The 21,133-nt window shown below is 37.6% G+C and overlaps 1 protein-coding gene across 6 annotated transcripts in view; it reads left to right on the top strand.

The window, feature by feature from the left end:
• The first annotated feature begins 3,217 nt into the window (after positions 1 to 3,217).
• The window catches only part of LOC118802060 (ribonuclease inhibitor-like), an 86,995-nt gene continuing 69,079 nt past the window's right edge, over positions 3,218 to 21,133 (top strand). The window contains exons 1-4 of one of the 6 annotated variants that reach the window (XM_036562519.1): positions 4,189 to 4,235; positions 4,356 to 4,438; positions 10,679 to 10,751; positions 14,240 to 14,321. The gene's annotated coding sequence lies outside the window, so the exon portion shown is untranslated. The other 5 variants (XM_036562518.1, XM_036562516.1, XM_036562517.1 and 2 more) reach the window with 5 other exon arrangements.

Here is a 21,133-nt window from a genome sequence, read left to right as displayed (position 1 = left end):
TTGTTAATCTTCAGCATGACCATTTTGCAAAATCCTTTTGTCTCCTTTTTATATTACAGCATGTAGTTTCTTAGATCCAGTCCTGTTGGACACCTGCTGTCCAACTCAACTAACCTATCAAGTGAAAAACATTAAGAATTGCAATTTTTGCAGCTAGCATTTCTGTATAATTTCTTATTTATTTATTTTACAGACAGAGGCAGCCATATTGCAGGCAGACGCGTACATAATCAACAGATAGAACGCCTTTGGCTCCACCTTTGGTGCACAGTCTCACATAATTATTTTGCAGCATTCCAGTATCTGCAAGAAGTGCATGCTTTGGATCCTGACAACGAACATCACCTTATCTGCTTACATTATGTTATGATTCCACGACTCAGTCAGCACCTGCAGATGTTTGGCAGAGGATGGGACAGTCATCCCCTTTCAACTGAGCGAATAAGGTCCCCGCAGCAATTGTGGATACAAGAATATGGGGTTTGTTGAGAAGAACCTGTTCCATACTGTGACCTGGATTTGACTGTGGAAGTTCCTGAAGCTCCACTAACTCTTCACAACACTATAATGAAGCTCTCAGACAGACAATTAACCCATTAAGGGAAAGCACATGTTTTGGACTTGACATTTTTCTTGAAGCTGCGTGAGGTCTGAATAACATTTGCACTTAAGTTGTATGAATTAAGAAAAAGAAGCTGGCTTCATATTCTACATGCAAGCATGTATATAGTAACATTTTATTTGAATTACTATAATGAGGTTAGTGAGAACAGTACAATAAACCTAAAATCAATAAGTATGTTCACAGACACTGCGGCTTAAAGGCACAGTCCTGTTCATAGTTTGCAAACAAATACTACAATTCATACAGACTGAGCTTCTGTAAGAAGAGACTGTATAGCCCAGTTTTAGTTTCAAGTGTATTCATTGGAGAAAAAAGACTTGCTGAACTTGAACGTGAATTCAAGTAATAAAAACTATGAAATGACTGGCTGTCATTATATTACATTAAATGACTGTGAGATCACTGTAATTTGAAAGATCCAAATTAAGCCATTCCAAATCATGGTGAATTTTAATGCCAAAATACATCTCATCTTTGAAATCATCATAAGAGTCCCTGCATGGAATTTTAAGGATATTAGAACATGTTTTAGCTTAAGGGAATTTCGACAAATCATGGAGAAATTTCACTGTGGGAGGGGATCAAAGCCAGGTGCCGGCACATTGTCACTCCCTGTGGCAAAGATGAGGATGTCTTCAAATGAAACACCTTTGAAGACACTGAAAAACAGTCACATTACAGCAGTTTACTGCTTTTTACAAAAAAAGGACACATTCATGTTTAGTAAATTAGGCATATGGAGGTTTAAAGTGCAGTTATTAGTCATAAACCATTTCTCACTAAGTTTTATAAAACCTTTAGATTTGAAGTGTTTCTGCTCTAGAAAAGTAGATTAAACAAACTGGCAGCTGTCTGAAAGAATGTATACTTAAATCACATGTTCTCAGCATCTAAGAGATCATCTTTCCAGTGGCTTATAGCTTCATTTTCATATCTGTTGCTCCCAGGCTGAGAAAGAGGTTCCTCTTTGAACAGCTGTTCAACAGTCTCAGCTGTCGGCTCCTGGTCACTCTTTGTAAATACTGGCTTGAAGCTGCTTTGATGTGACTGTACTGCATCCAGAAGGCTAAAGAAATGAAGTCCATCTTTGAACCTGAACGGACAACATATTCCATTGTTTTAAAAATTACACATTAAAAAATACACACACATTATAAACTGAATTTTTGGACAACAATAATATATCCTACTTTTCAAACTGTGTCCTTGTTCTCTGAAGGACATACCAGTTGATGATGTCGGTCACACTTTATTTGGATGGTCCCCTATAGATGATCTACCAAACTTTCTGATGATATTGGTTGACTATCAACAAAATTAAGGTTAGCGTTGGGTCTAGGAGTAGGTGTAGGCTTTGCTTTGTGGTTAGGGTTAGGGTCAGGTTTAGGGTTATGGTTAGATCTCATAGAACCTTTCACACACAACTTCAAGTTCAGTTACATTTCGTAGATAATTAGTTAAATGTTAGTTAAAGACAGACTGAGCATCTGCAAAGCATCTACAGTGGACCATCCAAATAAAGTGTTACCATGACGTCTTGTACAACTTCCTTTTTGTTGTCAAGTGTGATGTTTCTCAGACATCCAGCTAGCATCAGTAGGTTTTCACATTTTTCCAAGATGCCGGCCAAGTTCTCCTCACTCCTCACTGTGAACCAAGAATCTGCAGTTATAGTGCAACAGTTTTAAATGAACTTAGTTTATACAATTTTTCCTGGAAAACTTTGCCTAAAGAACTGTGGGAAAGCTGATTTATACTTGAAATGAATAAAATTCATTTCACAACACAACTGATCGCTCACTGGCTAATTACTGAAAGCTGGACAAGGCTTTTCTGTATTTGGCCTTGTTTAGTGGAAACATGCTGTGTATTTACAGCACCAGTTGTTGGTTCAGTGCCTGTTTGGTCTAACAAAGAACTTTCAGGGTTGATGGCATTTGAACTGTCTGACCCTCCTCTCTAAATCCTGGCTGCTTGCTTTAGTCTGGAAGCCTCAACATCTGCAGACTCTCCACTGGAAAAACACAAACACAGTTTGTCCTCATCAAGACTCACACTGGAAAGGTCTGTCAATTAACTGTCTTAGATCAAAGGCGTTTAAAGTGGGGGATGAGATATTTATAGTTATTTTACATAGTGAAAGTTGCGTACATACTTAAAATAAACATCACACAAAAGTAATGTGTTTTCCAGTTAATATTAGGTCTGTTACAGCATCATTTATATAATTCATACTTTATATAATTTACGTTTTATTCATACATTTAGATAATGTATAAATTAAACTTAAGCATGTAGATGTTTCATCACCAGCCTGGAGGCACTGACCAGATGGTATAACATTCTGGGGGTCTGGCAAGAAGGTGGGAGCCCCTTTTAGATGAACTTAAATGACTGTTATTTAAAAATGTTGATACTTTACTGTTATGGGCTTTTCACTATAGTAAACAAACAAACTGCTTCTAATGTAATGTTACTTTCATTTCATACATGGTAATACATGTCTTTAGTGATGGACAGTGATCCCAACTCGCTACTGTATCGCTGTTGATCTTCTCGGAAAGGAAGTGAAGCAGAGACTGGTGAAGGGGGGGAGGGGTGAGGCAGTGAGAGAGAAACCGAAAGCAACTTTAATCTGACGCCATTACAAACAGAGGGAAGAGTTCAGACATCAGCGCTTTGGATTCACTCGGTAAGTTAACTAACACAAATGAGGAATTTCTGCATGTGGTTTAAAACAAGAGCACGATTTTATGAGTTTCACAGACACTAAACTGGTCTTTCAGCTCAACTCATTAAATTTACTCTACAGCAGATACTCAGTGACCGATCACTGACACACGAGACGAACTTCCGACCAGAGGGCCGAGTGTGTTTGGGTGAAGGTCTAAAAACACTGTAAACTGAGCGGTGAATACAGATATAGTCGTATTTAACACTGATAGCTGTGCGTTTTGTCTGAATTCAGAGCGCATTACTGTTTATGAGGAACATTGAGCTGATAAAGCACTAATACTGTAAAAGGCGTGGTGATGTGCAGTAGCGCGGTTTGACCAGCAGAGGGACAGACCTGCAGCGCTTTAGAGGGGCGTGTTTATTAGCTCTATCAGACACTTTATAAAGTCATATCCACCTTGTTTTTCTCCTCAGCGCTGTATTTTGAGATTATGGCTGAAATATCTGGTTGTGGAAGTGAAGTTCATTACAGTGAATGAGGTTTTAGGGTGGGCGGATATTTAATTTCACTGTTGGGGGGCAGTAAACAGAAAACATTCTCAAGAGCAGTTCCAGAAGGAGACACCAAAGGTGCCGCCAAAAGTACTGTTGTATTAAATGAATATAGAGGGAATGCTTATTACTGCTGTATATACTGGATAATAGGCAAATTATTTAAGGGTTGTAGCAGCGTGTTCAAATGATTTAAATAATTATTTTAACAGTAATAAAGGTGGCAAAATGATCTCGCTACTGTGTCGCTGTTGATCTCAGAAAGGAAGAGGAACAGAGACTGTTTGAGAGAGACAGTGAGAGAGAAACCGGAAGCAACTTTAATGTGACGTCGTTACAAACAGAGGGAAGAGTTCAGACATCAGCGCTTTGGATTCACTCGGTAAGTTAACTAACAGAAATGAGGAATTTCTGCATGTAATTTAAAACAAAAACACATTTTTATGTGTTTCACTGATACTAAACTGGTCTTTCAGCTCAACTCATTAAATTTACTCTACAGCAGATACTCAGTGACCGATCACTGACACACGAGACGACGAGACGAACTTCCGACCAGAGGGCCGAGTGTCTGTTTGAGTGAAGGTCTAAAAACACTGTAAACTGAGCGGTGAATACAGATATAGTTGTATTTAACGCTGATAGCTGTGCGTTTGAGTGAAGGTCTAAATGTATAATGTTATAAGTTACTGTTTACTGTTTTTTTATTACTGTTGATGAGGAACATTGAGCTGATAAAGCACTAATACTGTAAAAGGCGTGGTGATGTGCAGTAGCACGGTTTGACCAGCAGAGGGACAGACCTGCAGCGCTTTAGAGGGGCGTGTTTATTAGCTCTACCAGAGACTTTATAAAGTCATATCCACCTTGTTTTTCTCCTCAGTGCTGTATTTTGAGATTATGGCCGAAATATCTGGTTGTGGAAGTGAAGTTCATTACAGTGAATGAGGTTTTAGGGTGGGTGGATATTTAATTTCACTGTTGGGGGGCAGTAAACAGAAAACATTCTCAAGAGCAGTTCCAGAAGAAGACACCAAAGGTGCCGCCAAAAGTACTGTTGTATTAAATGAATATAGAGGGAATGCTTATTACTGCTGTATATACTGGATAATTGATAGGCAAATTACTTAAGGGTTGTAGCAGTGTGTTCAAATGATTTAAATAATCATATTAATAGTAATAAAGGTGGCAAAGTTGCACCTTATATGGGTGTAGTTTTCCTAACTACAGTGAGTGTGGTGTGATCTCATCTAACAGAATCTCCATTGAGAACCACCATGATGATGAATTTTCCTTTTAATCATATTTTTCTGACACATTTGCGTAGTTCTTAAATATGTGTTACTGGTCTAATCTCTGAGTCGATACAGTAGCTTCACAAGAGCATAAAGCTCAAAATAAGCACAGATCTAAAAGCAGAATAAATATTTCAGTGAATAAACAACTAAATCAAACACAATATTAAGAGAGAATGAATGATTCTCATAAGAGAGAAAAAATCCTGTCAACAAGCCGTATTGGAGACAGCATGTCTCATGTTTAAACTGAGGTCTGCTGGGGGAAGGATGATTCTTCCACCTAACCACTAGATGGCGATATTGATCAAGGGATCGGGTGATGAATAGAAACAGAACTGAAAGTAACTTTAAGCTGACGCCCTCAGTGAAGAGGAGCTGTTTACAGGTTTCACCGCTCTGGATTTCACACAGTGAGTTCATTAAATATGAAATCTAGTAATGTACAATAAGCTCGTGTGACTCAGGAGATTTTGAGTGTCTGTATGTATGGATTCTTTAATTCAGCTCAGTGGCGGATTAAACTGAAGGGAAATGTGAGACGAGCTGATGTGGAAACCAGTCACGAGACACAAACAGAGGGTTAAAGCACATAAATCCCTTTATCCCTATATTTTGTGCAGAGGAGCACTGTAAACACGTGGAGAGAGAGAGAGAGAGAGAGAGAGAGAGAGAGAGAGAGAGAGAGAGAGACATCTAAATATTTGGAAACTATTTATGTGCTTAGGCTAGGAAGAGATGAAGAGAGAGAGGGAGGAAGAGAGAGAGAGAGACTAAAGTACAGGCTGCAGACACAGTCTTAATGGAGCACCTCGGGATGTTCCACTTATTTACCACTAGAGGGCGATTTTCAGCATGTGATCAGGTGACGCACTGAAACGAAACTGAAAGTAACTAACCTTCTGCTACTGAAGAAGGTCAGATTTCACACAGAAAGTTGACTGTTAATATATATGTGTAAATATTATTATGTCTATATGTATATAAATACACTTACTCTGAAGTATAAGTAAACACAAATAAATACCTTTTATTTATATATATATTGTACAAAGGTATTACATATACACAGTTTTTCATGTACAGGATTATGTAGATCTGTCAGGTACATAGAAATATTAATGACATTTGAGAACAGTGTTACTTCATTTATTTATTTATTTGTTTAGACAATACAGCCTATTTAAAAGAAACAAAAATCCCTGTATTAGCATTTAAACATCACAATACCATTCAGTCAAACAGAGCAAAGTCAGCATACTGTTAGCCTTTGTATGTCCACCTGTGTAGGGCAGTGTTTGCGTGAATGTGGTTGTAACATCCTGTCTTGCACTGCTCTTGTCTTTCTTTGTTTTCTTCGTCTTTCTTTGTCTCTGTCTGTGTCTGCCTTTGTTTTCCTTTCCTCTTGTGACTTGCCATGTGCTGTTGTTGTTGTTTTGGTCTCTGTTTCTTTCTCTGTGGCTTCACACATTTTGGTTTTTGGCAACTAATTTAAAAAGTATCTTGACAAGAATAAAAATGTTTAGACAAGTAACTATATAACTAGAATGACTATATTGACAATAAAGATAATAAGGTGAAAGATGAAATAAAAAAATAAGGAATGAGATAGATACAATATATATACAAGAAATACAAAAAAAGCTGTTGTTCTTAAAGCAGCGGCACTATGAAGTAGGTGGAAAAGCTATGAAAATTTTATCATACAAATTACGAAAACAACAAGCAGTTAACAGCATTTGTATGATAAGGAACCCGAATTCTGGAAAAATAGAGCATACTCTTGTGGAAATTCATCAGAGTTTTGAAAATTTTTACATAAAACTATATTCTCAACCACAAACTAATAATGATCTCCAGATAGTTGCATTTCTGACCTTTTTGAATCTGTCATCTGTTACAGAGGAACAAAATCAAAATTTGGTAGCTGAAATAACAAAAGAGGAATTGCAAGTAGCAATATCTAGATTGAAAATAAACAAGTCTCCGGGGGCAGATGGCTTCACTGCTGAGTGGTACAAATCATTTAAAGAGGAGCTGACTCCGACTCTATTGACGGTCTGTAATTGGGTACTTCAAAAAAAAGAAATTCCACCTTCTTGGAGGGTAGCGATTATTTCTGTAATTCCAAAGGAAGGCAAAGATAAACTGGAATGTAGTAATTATAGACCTTTTAGCGTATTGAATGTTGACTATAAAATATTTACATCTATACTAGCTCAAAGAATAGAAAAGATACTACCTGATTTAATTCATTTGGACCAGACTGGCTTTGTCAGAGAAAGACAAACACAGGACAATATCGGAAGGACACTACATATTATTAGACACATTAAGCAGCATCGAATAGAAGCAGCTCTTATAAGCTTAGATGCGGAAAAAGCATTCGACTCTGTTAGGTGGTTGTTTCTATATAAGGTTTTATCACGATTTGGATTTCATAGTTCAATTATTGACACGTTCCGGGCACTGTACGATAGACCATGTGCACACATCAAAATGAATGGTTACGTATCAAAAGCGTTCATTCTAGAACGTGGTACGAGACAGGGGTGTGCTGCCTCTCCTCTCCTTTTCGCCCTATTCATTGAACCATTGAGCCAGTGGATAAGACAAAACACTGAAATTAAAGGTATAGAAACAAAACTTGGGGAACATAAACTGGCTCTGTTTGCTGATGACGTACTGGTATATCTATTACAGCCCACAACGTCCTTACCAAGTTTAATATCTTTGCTTGAAGAGTATGGCTTGCTCTCAGGGTATAGGCTCAATATTCAGAAGACCCAAATTATTACTTTTAATTATGATCCACCGAATCATATTCGAAAAAAGCATAAATTTAACTGGGATGCCCGTTCAATCAAATATCTTGGAGTTAATTTGGCCAAGGAAACCTCAGAATTATTCAAATGTAATTATGGCCCTGTAACTGCTAAGATTAAGTCAGATTTGTTCAGATGGAACGTTATTCCCTATTTGAGTCTGTACTTTAGAGTTGTACGTGTTAAAATGAATATCTTACCTAAGATGCTTTATCTTTTTCAAACTCTACCAGTGGAAGTAAATTAAATTAATATCAAGATTTCTGTGGCAAGGGAAAAAGCCTAGGATTAGATATAAAACTTTGCAGCTTATTAAAGGAAAGGGGAGGATTGAACCTTCCTTGTCTATACGATCACTATTATGCAGCTCAGCTAAGGCCCTTAGTGTGTTGGTGTAACCCGACATACTCAGCGAGATGGATAGAAATAGAAAGAGCCTTGTTACAAGGGCAGCCGTTAGCAGCTACGATTGCAGATAGTAAACTGAGGAATAAAATGATAGATAAGAATAATCCATGGATAAATATTGCAATGAAAGTCTGGGACAGGACAGTTAAGTTATGTGGCTTACAAAGCTCATCTAGGCTTTTGAAGTGGTGCGCATATGACACAGACTTTATCCCAAACAAAATTTGATGATAGGTTCCGGGCCTGGGTGGGAAAAGGACTCTTAAGTTACTACACATTTATTGAAAAGGGAACCATTATGAGTTTTGATTCTTTGCAGACGAAATATGGTTTGGAACAAAGTGACTTTTAAAGATATCTCCAAGTCCGACACTACTTTAATCAAAATCTGGACAAAGCTGTGAAGACAAATGAAGTAGGAATTTTTAAGATATTTTTGTCAACATGTAAATCAGAGATGGGTAATAAAGTTATTTCTATATTATATAAAGGGCTTCTTCAAAATCTGAAAATACAATTTATGTCAAAGAGAAATGGGAAAAAGAGGGAAATATGTTAATTACAGAAGAAGAGTGGCATAGAATGTGCCAACTACAATGGAAATCAACCCGTTCAGCAATGTGGAGAGAATTTGCTTGGAAAAATACTATGCGCTTTTTTATCACACGGTTGCAAAAACGACATTCAGGTTTTGACACAGGATGCTGGAGACACTGTGGGAAAAATGATGCTGACCATTTTCATGTCTTTTGGGGATGCGGAGCTCTTGCTCCCTTCTAGACGGAGATACATAAAGATTAGAAGCTATTTTTGGAAAGGAAATTCCTTTCAGATGTGATTCTATATATTTGGCTAATATTCCTTTCGAGATGTGGAACAGCAAGGATAAGAAATTGGCTCTCATACTTTTAGTAGCTAGTAAAAAGGCTATCACTAGAAAATGGATAAAACCAGACCCACCTACTGTGAATGAATGGATGGATGTAATACATGATATTTATATAATGGAAAAGCTCTCCGCCTCCCTCAAAATGCAAAAGGAATTGTTTAACCAGATATGGGCAAAATGGATTAGTATGTAAAACCAATAAGGCCAGATCCTTTTTTCTTGCTGGACTGAATATGTGAAGATGTGCTATGTAAGATCTTTAGAATGTAAACTCCCCTTATTATGTTCTACTGTGAATAGTTTTGTTCTAAAGGAACATTTTCTCAAAATACTGGAAAAGCTGTGTCACAGACTGGACTTGGTACATTGAGGATTTCATTGTATAGTCAATTTTCTATATGTTAAGGTAGTATTGATGCAATTTGTCAATATATTTCTGTGAAACTAAACAGCTATTTCCTAATAAAAATATAATTAAAAAAAGTTCAACCAAATTCAGAACAATTGTCATATAATGAGTCTGTTATAAACAGGAGTAACACTGACACACTGCTTCACATTCTTATGATACTGAAAGGACACTGTGTGTAGGACAGTCACTTTCTGTGACAGACATACCACTACTGATAATTCAGCACCTGAAGCCAACTAGCCAACTGCACAGCTACCAGTTTGTTTAAAATAAATAGACTCTTACACAATACACAACATAACTCTTCACACAATATAAAAGTTCTGGTTACTTTTTTAATAAATAGTAAAGATCGCTGATACATGTGTGATATAGTGATCTGGTTCATGTTAGCTGGTAAAAACAGTAGATAGAGGCCTTGTTTGGGAATGTGACGTTAGCTAGTGTTAACACAGGCTTTTAGCCCACTTAATTTTGCTCCCCACAATTAATGTAGCAGGTAAGCAGATAAGATGATGGTAGAGCAATGTATCCACATCTGATGCTCACTTTGTAGAAGATACTCCAACATGGCATCAACTGAAATCTGTATGACAGGCCTCCCCGCTGCCTTGGAAATAGTAAGCAGTCCAGGTGTAAAAGATCAGAGAGTGCAAGGGCTTGTATGGTTGAAGGTCACACAGACAGGAAAGAGCAAGATTGTTGAGAGCTTTGAATGGAGAAGGATTTTAAACTGAATGTGTTTCTTTATGGGAAGCTGATGGATGTTTTGGAGAATGGTGTAATGTGGTGATGTGACTCGGTGTGTTTCATCCTGTTTACTTTAGCTCGTCATAAAGAAAACACTGCAGTCTGTGTGTCTCAGTGAGACTGTAGGTCAAATGACATGCAGAGTGTTTTCTTCTTCACAGCATCACTGAGATTTAGACTGAACCTGTTTTAGTGACGCTGCTCAGTGAACTTCACCCACTGTGACTTCATCATCTCTCTTAACAGAACAGACAACATTACATTCACTCCAGAGGAGAAACGGCCTGTTTAACATCACACAGTGTCCAGAAATATAAAGGTAGGAAATGAACCTGTTTATGAATGTATGAGTGTAATGTTCACTGTATGGACTCAGTTCTTCATTATGGAGTTTGATTAAAGTGTGTTCAGGTTTTGATGGTTAAACTGAACATTATCAGCTTTATCAGTAAACCCTGCAGCGTAAAAGCACAATCTGTGTAGTTCATTACTATTATTATTATTAATAACACTGACCAACATTTTATATGTATGTGATCATGTGATGATCATGATTGCATTGCTGCTTCAGGATAAGCAATTAATATTAAATACATTGATGACAGATTGAGCTACAACAGATTTCATACAATACTGTTATGTATTTAACAATGTACAGAAAACACTGAGATTTTTCACTGGTTATAATATGATGACACTATAACACATGGTATAGTCAGGGTTGGGAGCGTCACTACAAAAATGTATTCTATATACCACATAATCGTCCATGCTTTATGACTGCTATGTATGTATCCATTTGAAAATGTCAGGAAATATTTTATTTATTTAATCAGGTAATTAAATAAGTCAGGTGTAGTTTGGAATAAAAAATGAAATAAATTGTTTTTACCTTGTAATTTTCTTTGCTATGTGTGTGATGTTGAACCACAGTGGAGAAGATCGGAACACAAACAGCTGAGATTGTGTTCCACACAGACGGTCACTGATCTCACATTTAGTAAAATGGCCAAATGCTGAAATCCAAACATAAAAATGACAAATTTGTACGGTGTAAGCTGTTTAAGTTCAGACATGCACACTCACTTTCACTGAAAAACTACAGAAACCAAGCAGTGTAATTTGTAGATGGTTCCTCAGTTCAGCTGCTGTCCACAGAATTTGATGTGTCCTATGAATTTTAAAAGGCATTGATTTCTCACAAAACAGTGGAAGCTGATTGTCTTAGCATTGGCATTTCAACTCACAAAGGTTTCAGTTAACATTTTTAAAAGTTAGATTACTAGATAGTCAGTGGCATAATGAGTGTCATATTTATTATTGGAAGTGGGGAGTTTGTACAAATTAGTTGCACATCTGTGACTTTAATGTCATTTTAATATCATACATCTTTAATCTGTTTGCTGTCACAGAATATAGTTACCTTTTTTATATCTTGATTATGAAATGCTGTTACATGTATTCCATTACTACCCAACCCTGTGTACGGCTAATATAATGAATCAGCCTCAGATGACCTGCTTTCTGTGATGCTTCAAACAATAATGAATATGTATGAGTAGCTCATCCTGAAGTGTTTGTTCTTCTAAAGTCAGACATGTTTAACTAACTGTAATTGGCTGTGTTACAACAGCTTGATCAAGTAGACATACAAACCTGCTCTATAGTTCTTAATATTAGTTATATAAACAGCTATAAAGCAGCTTAGTTTAGGTCCGTTGTTGCTTTGCAAGCTCAGTCAAGAAGCTAAACAACAGAAATCAGGAAGTGTCCAGTCATTAGACATTAGACTCTGTGAAGACTCCCTAACAGTTGTTAGTTATAGCTGTTGACTTCTGTATCCTTTAATCCTTCAATCCTACCTGGTAATTAATGGTGAGATGAGGAAAAAATCTTTAATCAGAACTTGAAGTGAAGCTCGAGAACGAGAGTCTGATATCAACACAAACACACAAGCAGCAGCTCATTCTCAGCCACAGTTCTGTGGGAGGCTATTTCTGGCTGAAGATGTGAGGGGGGGCAGTCACAGCATCAGATTCTAAGAACTGATAACAAGCTAGTGCTTGTGTGTTATCAACATTAGAGTTGGCAATATAATGGTAATAAGGTATACAGTAGTTTTTTTTTTAATTATGACAGTATTCAAAATGATGAAGTATCAAATTTCTAAGTGAATGGCTAAATAAAGACATTCCACTCGTTTATATTTTAAATGGCTCACTGATGGAAAAGACAAGCATAACTAAGAAAAACTAGGCATTATTAGTGGCAATGAGTCTTTTACACCGCTGTGGAGGACTTTTGGCCCACTCATCTTTGCAGAATTGTTGTAATTCAGCCGCATTGGAGGGTTTCTGAGTATGAACCACCTTTTTAAGGTCATACCACAGCATCTCAATCAGATCACTAGGCTACTCCAAAGTCTTAATTTTGTTTTTCTTAAGCCATTCAGAGGTGGGCTTGCTGGTGTGTTTTGGATCATTGTCCTGCTGCAGAACCCAAGTGCGCTTCAGCTTGAGGTCACGGACTGATGGCCGGATATTCTCTTCAGGATTTTTTGGTAGACAGCAGAATTCATGGTTCCATTTACCACAGCAAGTCTTCCAGGTCCTGAAACAGCAAAACAGCCCCAGACCATCACACTACCACCACCATATTTTACTGTTGGTATGATGTTCCTTTTCTGAAGTGCTGTGTTACTTCTACGCCAGATGTAACGGGACATACACCTTCCAAAAAGTTCAACTTCTGTTTCGTCAGTCCACAGAGTATTCTCCCAAAAGTCTTGGGGATCATCAAGATGTTTTCTTTTTCACACAGGGCCCTGTAGGTTTTCTTTTTCCCTTAATAATAAACATCTTCATTTATAAACTGCATTTTGTGTTTACTTGTGTTATCTTTGTCTAATATTTAAATTTGTTTGGTGATCTGAAACATTTAAGTGTGACAAACATGCAAAAGAATAAGAAATCAGGAAGGGGGCAAACACTTTTTCACACCACTGTAGCTAAAGTCTTATTGTGCAGAGTTGTGTGTGGGGCAGCATTATTTTCTGGCAGCGATGATATTTATGATTTTGTCCCATGAAACATTCTGCAAATTTGTTGCATTTTTTGGCTGAGAGTAGTTCAGGTGCTTTGTTAGTCTTTATTAATCTGTCCACAGTTGTGTATGGTAGTTTGTAAATGTTTACAAATTCCTTAAAAATAATGTGCAAATAATTAGATACATTTAACAAATGTTTATAAATGAATTTGCAAGTGGAACATACTCATCCTTTATATATAGATACTTGCCTCTTAATACATGCTTACAAATGACCTGGAAATAGCTTTCAAAGAGCTAGTTATGTTTAAAAGATATTTATTAATGAATTTTCAAGACCAAAACTATATAAACTTGTAGTTTATTTATTCTTAATAACCACTTCTTAGTCACTGTTTCCCATATGTTTAATAACATAAAGTATGAATTTTCCACCCAGTACATAAAGTTTTGTATATAAATAAATCCAGTAGACACTTAGACACTTGTATGACAAATGCAGTGTAGCTGATGTTGATCCTTCAAAACTCTGCTTGCCCAGTCTTGTTAAGATTTGATATCAGATACACTCTAATGTGACTGAATGTGCCCCAACTGGTTTTCTCTTTCTGAGGAAAAGGAAGTTACAGCTAGTTAATCATTCAGTCTAAAGTCCAGTAGAGGAGCTGAGTGTGTTCAGGAGTGTGATATAATAAACTGGTCTACTGTGAGAAACTACAGATCGTATTATCATATATGAGCTGATGAGTGTCTCTGCTGTAGGACTGGAGATCCTGATAAAGACGGAGCTGAACTTTTCTAACTGAAGACTCTGAAAGACTCTGAACTCTGACCTCAGAAACAGGTAACTCTGCTCTCACCTTTTAATGGACATTATTACTGATTTACTGTTTGTTTTTAACTTTCAGTATGAAACAGACTCTCAAACTGAACTGAGGTTAGAGAGGTGAAGTTTTCAGTTCAGTTGTGGTTATTTGCCAATGTCTATATAGGAAGTTGATTCTGCTGTTTTCTAGTTCTGATTACTACTTTCTGTAGGTTTTTTATGTAATGTTTCACAGTATGTTTCTTTGCACTGTGTATATTTTTTCTTTAGCCTACAGATCTGCATTCTGTATTTATTCAAGGCTGTTTTTATTTTGCACTCCTTTAAATATATTTATCTGTTTATGACTGTCTCCGTACAATACAGTTAAAGCCTCACAGCACTGACTGGAGTTGGAGGCAGCAAAAAAAAATCTTTAAATTCCGATAATCAGTGTTTAGTGAAATTGTTTACAGAGGAAGAAAAATCTACTTAACTTTGAACGGAAGTTAACAGAATAGCATTTCCAAGTAATTCTGTAGCATTTCTATTCACCAGTTCATTATGAAATTTAACACATTCTAAGGAACAGCTGGCGTTTTCAAATTCTGTAAAATCTTAAAAAACCACAAAAATAGAGGTACAAGGTTTTTGTTTTGAAAGGGATGATGTGCACATGCAACTTGAAGCAGGGACTGAAGCCCAGGGCCCAGAGTAATTCAGGGCCTTTAATTGGCTGTTTTTTTTTTTGTTGTTGTTGTTTGTTTGTTTTTTATTTATTTATTTAATTTAGTTATTTATTTCCCTTCCACTACCTGCACCTGCCCAGGTTGATGACAGGTCTTGGGGAAATTTGATTTGTTTTCTGTGAGAGCTGTCTGTATTTTGCCCAATCAAATCATTACACTCTCCCCCAAACTCCGCCTTCTCTTCTAAGCCCTCCAATCAATGCACAGCAACGTTTGCTATCCACCATTGTCTCAAGCCTTCGGTTCGTTCAGCGTGTCAGTGTTTTGAATTTGAAGCTCCAGTTGGGTAAAAAGATGGAACTGTGGATGTTTAAATGTGAGATTCCATCCTAACGATTTGTACTTTAAAAAAAAAATAGTTTTCTGTGGATTTTGTACTTATAATGTTATATTACTACAAAGGCAAACATGGGCTTTGTGAAAATGTGAAAGTAAACATCTAACGTTACTTCAGTGCATTAAGGTAAGACATGAATGGATCATAAATATTCTTCATTCCCGCTGTGGCAGTACGCTTTAGCCTACAGTGATAAAGTTTAGGGTTTAACGTTTACTGTTTTGTTTTTTTCTCATCTGTGGACGTCTCAGCTGTCTGATTTTACCTCAGTAATGTCGTCTTCATTGGGCAAACATGGCTGTGATGAGCAGACATAGGCTTTATAGTGAAGGGTGCTACAGTGTTAATTGTGTCTATATGAATCCTGTATTCTGGTTAATTGCTATTGTTTTGAATTACCATAGAGCAGTAATGATGGATTAGGTAGGGTTATGACTGCATGGCTGGAATAGGCTGTAGGCTGATGGGACATTAGCGCATTTGGAAATTGCATGTACTTTGTTGACCAACCCACTTTTTCACAGGCCTACCCAAAAATGTATGTCTACCTATGGCACTGGATCAAACAATAGGCTATAGCTTGTCACAGACCTCAGTTGTTTTGTGCTGCACAGCAGATTGGACGCTTCACAGCTAGAGCACATACAAGATCAGGATATGTTCATATTTTTATATTCAAACTTACTGTACTTCTATGGTTTTAACAAAATAAAAGTTTTTCAAACATCAAGTTTGATTAATTTAGTTCATCGCGTTTGGTATCAGCTAACAAACTCTTCTCAAACTCGCTGTTCTTGAGCCAAAAGGTATGAGTGAGGTGGAAACTGACTTCCTGTTCAGCTTCTTATTCAGAGTTTTCAGTCCACCTTAAATGGTGTCACACATAACATCTGAAAAAGAACTAGACAATAAGAAAGTAGCTTCATGTTTTGGATGCTGTGTGCAAATAGACAGACAGGGTCGACGAGCTGGTTAAAGTGCCTCTCATCATATGTCAGAGATATTCTGATAGTGGTCTGTTTGTAATTATCTACAACCCCATTTCCAAAAAAGTTGGGACACAATGTGTGGGTGCAAAATGTAAATAAAAACAAAATGCAATGATGTGCAAATCATTTAAACCCTATATTTAATGAAAATAGTACAAAGACAACATATCAAATGTAGAAACTGAGAAATGTTTGTTTTTTTATATATATTTGCCAATTTAAAATTTGATGCCAACAACACGTTCCAAAAAAATTGGGGCAGGGTAACAAAAGGCTGGTAAAGTTGTGTAATGCTAAAAAAACACCTGGTGGTTGATGATTGACAACTGTGGGACTGGATTAAAAACAGACATGATTCTGCAGTGGAAACCACACATCACCACTATTCTAACTACTGACCACAGCACCACTGATAGAACTACTGACCACACAGCACTGCTGATCAAACTACTGACCACACAGCACTGCAGATCAAACTACTGACCACACATCACCACTTATCTAACTACTGACCACACAGGACTGCTGATTGAACTACTGACCACAGAGCACCACTTACCAAATTGGAAAATATTTTTTTGTGGAACTTTGATCAGTTAAACCAGTTTGGTTTCTGGTTACAAGCTGAACTGGAGCCAAAGAATGTGGACACACACACACACACACACACACACACACACACACTCACACACACACACACCTGCACTTAGAGGTTTACAATGTCACAGTGTGCTTTTCTAAGCATTGTGTAGATGTTATCAGTGTTTAAACATAACTGACCAACTTGGTCATGTAGTGCAGTGAAACTGAAAATAATATTGTATTCATAGTTTTTATAGTAGTTTTTAAGTGAGGCAGATGATTCTATTGTTGGAACAGCTTACAAACAAATTTTGTGATGCATCTTTCTCTCTCTCACTGTCTCTCTCTCTCTCTCTCTCTCTCTCTCTGTCTCTGTCTCTCTCTGTCACTCTCTGTCTCTCTCTCTCTGTCTCTCTCTGTCTCTCTCAGAAACACAGTAACTTCCTGAAGTTCTCCTGCAGTAACTCTGTCACTGAGCTTCATGCTGTGTTTCTCTTCATGTATGAGTGGAACATTAGAACCTGTTTAATCTGACTGTACATGGATGATGTAGTTAATAATGAGACCATTAAAACAGCAGCACTGCTGTCTGTCTGGATTTCTGGGTCACATACAGACAGTCTGTTCAGTATTTACTGACTTTACACACATATAAACCCAAAGCCCTGAGTATTTATACATCAGAATAAAGTTTTATACTCAAATACACATTTGAAGAGTTTGATTTGACCTCAGATACACTTTTAATATAGTGAGAGTGAAATGTGCTCCAACTGGTTTTCTCTTTCTGAGGAAAAGGAAGTTGTCAGAGTATCATTCAATTTGGACTGTGATTGAGTGTGTGTACAGGTGTGTGTACAGGGGTGCGTTCAGGTGTGTGTACAGGTGTGTGTACAGGTGTGTGTACAGGGGTGCGTTCAGGTGTGTGTGTACAGGAGTGTGTGTACAGGAGTGTGGTCAGGTGTGTGGTCAGGTGTGTTTACAGGTGTGTGGTCAGGTGTGTACAGGTGTGTAATATGATAAACTGGTCTACTGTGAGAAACTACAGTATTAAACTAGAGATCCTGTGATTAATATGGGTTCAGTGTGGGTTACAGAAGGTAAAGTGGAGACTGTCTTCACACCTGGGTTGTTTACTAAAGTCCTCATCAGAGTTTGGGTTTCTGTGATATTGTACTGTTTTCATTTGGTTAGTTTCATATTTCAAAAGATAAAGTCCACCATTTTATACACATGCAGTGTTTCTGGAGTGGTTGACCTTCACTGATACCAGTGTAGTTCTGTGTATGTGGGGTCAGCAAACATGTGGTGACCAGTGTATCATCATCATGAAGAGTTATTTATAATAAAGCACTGTACATGTGAACACACTGCATTATACATCCTCTACACTTATTTTTAAGAAGATGAGAGCATCAGATTCTTATTCAGTTCTACTGAACTGACGACAAGCTACTTCTTGTGTGTTTCAACCGGCTCTCATTCCTGAGCTCCACTTTCAGTTCTGATTTCTAGTACTTATAATACTAGATCAGATGAATGAGTCATTAAAGACTGGTGGGTTTTACAGACATGTTTTTAACTGATAACTAACTTTAAATTAAGAGAGAGATTTGATCCACAGTGACCTGATCACCATGATGACCGATGCTGCACTTTGTGGTAGACGTTGTTTCTCTCAGCTGCTGTAACTTTGTCTGTGAAAAGCTGGACATTTACTACTGTTAGCATTTCTGACCTGTTCACCTTTTTCTGAGTCTCACTATGAGGCAGAATCTGAAACTGACTAAACTAGTGACCACACAGCACTGCTGATTAAACTACTGACCACACAGCACTGCTGATCAAACTACTGACCACACAGCACTGCTGATCTAACTACTGACCACACAACACTGCAGATCAAACTACTGACCATACAACACTGCTGATCAAACTACTGACCACACAGCACTGCTGATCTAACTACTGACCACACAGCACTGCTGGTCAATCTACTGACCACACAGCACTGCTGATCAAACTACTGCTATGCAGCACTGCTGGCCAAACTACTGACCACACAACACTGCTGATCAAACTACTGACCACACAGCACTGCTGATCAAACTACTGACCACACAACACTGCTGATCAAACTACTGACCACACAGCACTGCAGATCAAACTACTGCTGTGCAGCACTGCTGATCAAACTACTGCTATGCAGCACTGCTGGCCAAACTACTGACCACACAACACTGCTGATCAAACTACTGACCACACAGCACTGCTGATCAAACTACTGACCACCTGTGTATGATGAATGATGGATGTATGATGCATGATGGTGTTGATGATTCATACTGGACTAAGTTTTAATAAATGATTATCAGACAGATGTGTGGTGCTGTTTTTACTCTGGAAGAGCAGAATATTTATTCAGTGCTGGGCTTCTGCATATTTATAATATAAACACATATATAGTATATTTTACTGTACACATCTTCTCCATAATGCTAATGCAGGATGATGTAGTCTCAGTTTCTAGATAGAGTCTGTAGGACTGAAGTGTTTGGGTGAGTGAGCTGTGTGAACACACAGATATGATAAGTAATATTGTTCTCCTGCAGGATTCAGTCTAGTTTAGCAGCTACATCCACATTTTTAGCAGCTATTTAAGTTTGTTAAGCAGATTGAACTTTTTTGTTGAGCTGATTGAACTTTTTTGTTGAGCTGATTGAACTTTTTGGATGACTGAGGAAGGCTGGGTTGCCTGTATGGCTGATTCCTCCTGAAGGGTTTGTTCTCCTAAAGTCAGAAATGTGGTTACTGACCTGTAACTATCTGTGTTCATCAAACAGACATGCAGACCAGCTCTGGAGTTTTGTAGGTATATCGGTGATTTCAGACTGTTTAGCTATAATCAGATAAAACCACCAGTTTAATAAATCTGGGTCTCTACAGTTTCTCTACATTTTACTGTTTTTCATAAATTTTTTTGCATCTCAACATTTAATTATACAGAAATTTTGAAAAAATCAGTGGAGTTCCCCTTTAAGTGCAGAGGCATCTAAACTGTTCTTTTTTAAGAGGAGTTTTACAGCTGCAGTTTTCAGCGACTCTGTTTTCAGTTTCAGTTTTCAGTGAGTCACTTTATTTACAGAAGATCCTTTTCTAGACAGTTAAAGACAATTTAGGGATTATTTGAAGGCAGAAGGATTAAGACAGCAGGAGGACTGTTTATGTTTTTAAGAATTTTGGAACTGACCGCTACATTGAGATGAATGAGACTAAACGTGTGGTGCAGCATTATTTTCTGTCAGTGTGGTCTTTATGATTTATGCGTCTGATATTTATTATTTAGTTTTGAGAAAACAAGCTGCAGATTCATTAGTTGACTGAGAGCAGTTCAGGATCTGTGACTGTAGGAGGCTTTATTGATCTGTCCACAGTGATGTACAGGAGTTTTAATGTTTTTATTAATGATGTCTAAAAGAGGAACCATTGTCTTTTTAACCTTTAGATAATAGTTTTACGGCTCTGTCTGTAAAGGTGCCCGAGCTTTCTGCTGTCCCTTTTTGAGATTTTACTGCTGTGGTGTTTCTCCATGGAGCCTCATTTATCTTCACATATTTTATCTTTACAGGACCAGTACAGCTTAATCTTAGTGCTGAAGTTTATAGGAGACTATTAATATAGTTTGCTTCTATGTTTGGGTCTAAAATCATTGATAAGAATGTCAATAAGAGATCTAAAACTGAAGAGAACTAGTTTTATGATCTTAGTGACCGCTGAGCCATTAGAGGCTGTTTGACCTCATAATTTCTCAACATCATGACTTTTGTGCTGTTGGTCAAAACTGACAGGAAAGACAAATGAAAAAGATCTTAATACAGGGAGATTCACTCAAAAGAGGCCCTGAATATTCTTCTGTAACTCCCGTTAGGATGAAGCAATCTGAACCAGAACATCTGCTACATATCTTGACGTGTGTGTAATTAATTGCATTACATTCGATGCTGGAAGTGATCTCTGTTTTCTGCCAGACACGTGAAGGGATACGGGGGTCTGCACCCGGAATCTGCAAACGGAGGTTAAATGTCGCAACGGCTGTCGGGCACCACCTCATCGCTTCGACGCAGGGGCATCTCAGCTTGTTCAAAGCTCCATATGCTGAGCAGCTCACTGAACATGTGTCATTCAGACTGATTC

Source organism: Colossoma macropomum, unplaced genomic scaffold, assembly GCF_904425465.1.
Source record: "Colossoma macropomum unplaced genomic scaffold, Colossoma_macropomum, whole genome shotgun sequence".
Lineage (NCBI taxonomy): Eukaryota > Metazoa > Chordata > Actinopteri > Characiformes > Serrasalmidae > Colossoma > Colossoma macropomum.
Note: the sequence above shows the minus strand (reverse complement) of the source record. Positions and strands in the feature narration are given on the sequence as shown.